Source organism: Mesoplodon bidens, assembly GCF_964165515.1.
Source record: "Mesoplodon bidens genome assembly, chromosome: 12".
Taxonomy (NCBI): Eukaryota; Metazoa; Chordata; class Mammalia; order Artiodactyla; family Ziphiidae; genus Mesoplodon; species Mesoplodon bidens.
In genome coordinates, this window is record NC_138168.1 from 89,363,160 (window position 1) to 89,368,640 (window position 5,481).

The 5,481-nt window shown below is 41.1% G+C and overlaps 1 pseudogene across 1 annotated transcript; it reads right to left on the reverse strand.

Moving 5' to 3' along the window:
* Positions 1-1,094: 1,094 nt before the first annotated feature.
* Positions 1,095-1,836, reverse strand: LOC308626454 (transcription initiation factor TFIID subunit 9B-like; annotated as a pseudogene). Its single transcript has one exon. The product of its transcript is annotated as a transcription initiation factor TFIID subunit 9B-like (transcript).
* Positions 1,837-5,481: the final 3,645 nt, after the last annotated feature.

Genomic DNA, 5,481 nt, shown 5'->3' on the forward strand with positions numbered 1-5,481 from the left:
CATTACTGTGAAGCCTATGCAGGGTGCACCTAAACGCAAGTCACATCACACTAATTTGTCTGTGTTGGCCTTCCAGAGGAAGGAAAACCATTAGAAAACTTTCAGGTTTGATCCCATCTTATGTGTGACATCGTCAGCAACAAGCTGGAAAAATCTGAACTATACCAATAGCGGGGTTTAAGCAGTAGTGATCAAAGCCCATATACATATGGTGAAAAGGAAGAAAACGCTTGCTCTTCAGTGGTTTTGCCTAGGTCCAGTGTAGGTATACTTATCAAGGCAGATTTTAAGCTATAGCATCTTTTGTGTTAAATTTCCAAGTGTGAAATATGGTGGTATTATCAACTTGGAATGTAAGACTGAAATTGAATGTAACTGACCCCAAACTACCTGTCAAAAGCAGAGTGATGCTCAGTGGGCATAGAAGGCAAGGGATAAAACACAACGGTTCTGGTGTGGAGAGAAAAACGGCAAATGCAAACCTTCTGGTTAAAGTGAACCACAGACCATCAGGCATGTAAAGCAGGTTTTAAAAATATGAAAATGACACAGCTGTATTATCAGGAATTATATTCCTAAAGTTCCAGTTTGGGCCTTTTAAATTTAAGAGCAACAGGAAGAAACCAAAGCCTGTGGGGAGGGGGTGGGGCAGAAAATGAATGGGATCTAGAAACGGGGCTGAGGAGGTGGGAGGTTAGGGAACAGCAAGAAACAGCTTAAATATATTCCAAATGGATTTAGAATCCCTCTGAATACGTCCTCTCCAAAAATATTTGCTAAATTGAGAGATCTGGTCAAAAAAGTTGGTGACAATAAAAGTGACTCTTTGATCTTACAAAAGAAGACTTTAAGTATAGATTAGAAATCACGCTGTTAAAGATTAGTCCACGGATCGGCTGTAGAAACTGCACCTTAAGTGCTGTTGTCAGATACAGTGCAGAAAACTGCTTCCCAAAATAGAATGACCGTAGCAGGACCCAACATTAATGAAACCATTAAAAAACAAGCACTTAACTTTTTATAGTTGAAGCCTAATGAAAATACATTGGTACCCTTAAGAAATGTAACAGTTTAAGGTGAAACTGAATCTACACTTAAGTTTTCGATTAAGAGTGTTCCGGTTTGGTATACGGGGCTCAAAACGAACTACATGTTTGAAATGCATAGAGACTACACTATATTCCTTACATAACATCATTGTCATCATCATCTTCATGTTTTCTCTTCAATGGGTTTGGTTCATTGGCTGTGTTCTGTGATAAAACCATGTTGGTGGTAATAAGAATATTTTTGGGCCCAATCACTGAAGGAATAAGCAGACCATTTTGAACTGCAGTTGTTGCAGGAACTATGGTAGGAGTGGTAGGTCTGCTACTAACAGTGCCAACACTGAACCACCGTGGAACCAGTCTTCCTTGGTTAGGTCCCTTTTTAATTAAGGACTTTAGCCTGTAGTTTGGAGATGTTAAAGCAGTATCTGTCAGGTGGCAGTCTGGGCCCTGCATGTGGCTTAATCAGTGGTAAAGGGGTTTGATTTTTCTGCCTTGCAATATCCAGTAAAAAATCTCTAGGGGTAGGAGAGGTAAAAGATTGGTCAGCCCGACACTGGGTTGCCAGTCTCACATCATCTGCATCAACATTAGGTTGCTTAGCATGGCTTGAATAAATGTTTGCATCATCCAGAATTGAAGTCATATATCGGAAAGCAAATTCCAACATTTGATTTTTAACCCTTTGTTCGTACTCCATAATTCCCATATCCTTCAGGATCTGTGCCATCACCAAGGCGTCTCTCGGTGCGTTCTTGGGAGGCGCCATCTTGCCCAATTCCATGTTCTCTTGCTGCTCGTCATCCAGGGTCTCTTTTTGAACCCAAATATTGTTTACTCAAAGGTTCAGCCTCCTCTGGAGGACCCATGGGTGTTCCCCGTCTTCTCCTCTGCCTGCTCCTGTGGCTCACGCAGAGGGGCCCCCAGGACAAAACTAGGACAGCAAAGAACTGCCCCTGAAATCTCCGTGGGCTGGGGGAGACCCACAGCTCTACACAGACCCATCCCAAGGGCTGACCCACCAAACAGGAGGGAGGCCTTCTCCCAGGTGGCTCCTGGTTACGGAGGGGCACCGGCAGGGCTGGCAGCCCACTTTCGTCCTCGTCGGCAGTTCAGCCCGTGTGGCTCCCACACAGCACAGAATGGGCCTGCTCCAGAAGCAGCGAGAAGCAGTGTCCTTGGCATGCACAGGTGCATCCTCTAGAGGGAAAGCAGGGTGGGACATTGTCCTGGTTGCCAAGAGGTACAGATGGGCCAGGGGCCAAGGGATGTTGCTTTATCTCCTTGTAGACCCTGCTTGGAATGGCCTTGGGAAGCCCGGCCAGAGGATAGTTACTTGTTATTAATATCCAGTTCTCAGAATACTTCTCCCTTTCCAACACATGTACATGTGCATTCTTGTTACTGACTGAAAATACGAGTTTTCCTGATAATTCACAGACACTGAAATGGCTATTTCTTTTTTTTTTTTTTAGCTCTTTATTTATTTATTTATTTATTATTAGTTTCTGCTTTATAACAAAGTGATTCAGTCATACATATACATCTGTTCCCACATCCCTTCCCTCATGCATCTCCCTCCCTCGCACCCTCCCCATCCACCCCTCCAGGCGGTCACAAAACACCGAGCTGATCTCCCTGGGCTCTGCGGCTGCTTCCCACTATCTATCTACCTTGCGTTTGGTAGTGTATATATGTCCATGCCTCTCTTTCGCTTTGTCACAGCTTACCCTTCCCCCTCCCCATATCCTCAGGTCCATTCTCAATTAGGTCTGTGTCTTTATTCCCGTTTTACCCCTAGGTTCTTCATGACATTTTTTTTTAAATTCCATATATATGCGTTAGCATATGGTATTTGTCTTTCTCTTTCTGACTTACTTCACTCTGTATGACAGACTCTAGGTCTATCCACCTCATTACAAATAGCTCAGTTTCGTTTCTTTTTATGGCTGAGTAATATTCCATTGTATATATGTGCCACATCTTCTTTATCCATTCATCCGATGATGGACACTTAGGTTGTTTCCAGCTCCGGGCTATTGTGAATAGAGCTGCAATGAACATTTTGGTACATGTCTCTTTTTGAATTATGGTTTTCTCAGGGTATATGCCCAGTAGTGGGATTGCTGGGTCATATGGTAGTTCTATTTGTAGTTTTTTAAGGAACCCCCAAACTGTTCTCCATAGTGGCTGTACCAATTCACATTCCCACCAGCAGTGCAAGAGTGTTCCCTTTTCTCCACACCCTCTCCAGCATTTATTGTTTCTAGATTTCTTGATGATGGCCATTCTGACTAGTGTGAGATGATATCTCATTGTAGTTTTGATTTGCATTTCTCTAATGATTAATGATGTTGAGCATTCTTTCATGTGTTTGTTGGCAGTCTGTATATCTTCTTTGGAAAAATGCCTATTTAAGTCTTCTGTCCATTTTTGGATTGGGTTGTCTGTTTTTTTGCTATTGAGCTGCATGAGCTGTTTATAAATTTTGGAGATTAATCCTTTGTCCGTTGCTTCATTTGCAAATATTTTTTCCCATTCTGAGGGTTGTCTTTTGGTCTTCTTTATGGTTTCCTTTGCTGTGCAAAAGCTTTGAAGTTTCATTAGGTCCCATTTGTTTATCTTTGTTTTTATTTCCATTTCCCTAGGAGGTGGGTCCAAAAGGACCTTGCTGTGATTTATGTCATAGAGTGTTCTGCCTGTGTTTTCCTCTAAGAGTTTGATAGTTTCTGGCCTTACATTTAGGTCTTTAATCCATTTTGAGCTTATTTTTGTGTATGGTGTTAGGGAATGATCTAATCTCATACTTTTACATGTCCCTGTCCAGTTTTCCCAGCACCACTTATTGAAGAGGCTGTCCTTTCCCCACTGTACATTCCTGCCTCCTTTATCAAAGATAAGTTGACCATATGTGTGTGGGTTTATCTCTGGGCTTTCTATCCTGTTCCATTGATCTATCTTTCTGTTTTTGTGCCAGTACCACACTGTCTTGATTACTGTAGCTTTGTAGTATAGTCTGAAGTCAGGGAGCCTGATTCCTCCAGCTCCATTTTTCGTTCTCAAGATTGCTTTGGCTATTCGGGGTCTTTTGTTTCTCCAAACAAATTGTGAATTTTTTTGTTCTAGTTCTGTGAAAAATGCCAGTGGTAGTTTGATAGGGATTGCATTGAATCTGTAGATTGCTTTGGGTAGTAGAGTCATTTTCACAATATTGATTCTTCCAATCCAGGAGCATGGTATATCTCTCCATCTATTTGTATCATCTTTAATTTCTTTCATCAGTGTCTTATAATTTTCTGCATACAGGTCTTTTGTCTCCTTAGGTAGGTTTATTCCTAGATATTTTATTCTTTTTGTTGCAATGGTAAATGGGAGTGTTTTCTTGATTTCACTTTCAGATTTTTCATCATTAGTGTACAGGAATGCCAGAGATTTCTGTGCATTAATTTTGTATCCTGCAACTTTACCAAATTCATTGATTAGCTCTAGTAGTTTTCTGGTAGCATCTTTAGGATTCTCTATGTATAGTATCATGTCATCTGCAAACAGTGACAGCTTTACTTCTTCTTTTCCAATTTGGATTCCTTTTATTTCCTTTTCTTCTCCGATTGCTGTGGCTAAAACTTCCAAAACTAAGTTGAATAAGAGTGGTGAGAGTGGGCAGCCTTGTCTTGTTCCTGATCTTAGTGGAAATGGTTTCAGTTTTTCACCCTTGAGGACGATGCTGGCTGTGGGTTTGTCATATATGGCCTTTATTATGTTGAGGAAAGTTCCCTCTATGCCTACTTTCTGCAGGGTTTCTATCATAAATGGGTGTTGAATTTTGTCGAAAGCTTTCTCTGCATCTATTGAGATGATCATATGGTTTTTCTTCTTCAGTTTGTTAATATGGTGTATCACATTGATTGATTTGCGTATATTGAAGAACCCTTGCATTCCTGGAATAAACCCCACTTGATCATGGTGTATGATCCTTTTAATGTGCTGTTGGATTCTGTTTGCTAGTATTTTGTTGGGGATTTTTGCATCTATGTTCATCAGTGATATTGGCCTGTAGCTTTGTGACATCCTTGCCTGGTTTTGGTATCAAGGTGATGGTGGCCTCATAGAATGAGTTTGGGAGTGTTCCTTCCTCTGAAATTGTTTGGAAGAGTTTGAGAAGGATGGGTGTTAGCTCTTCTCTAAATGTTTGATAGAATTCGCCTGTGAAGCCATCTGGTCCTGGGCTTTTGTTTGTTGGAAGATTTTTAATCACAGTTTCAATTTCAGTGCTTGTGATTGGTCTATTCATATTTTCTATTTCTTCCTGATTCAGTCTTGGCAGGTTGTGCATTTCTAAGAATTTGTCCATTTCTTCCAGGTTGTCCATTTTATTGGCATAGAGTTCCTTGTAGTAATCTCTCATAATCCTTTGTATTTCTGCAGTGTCGGT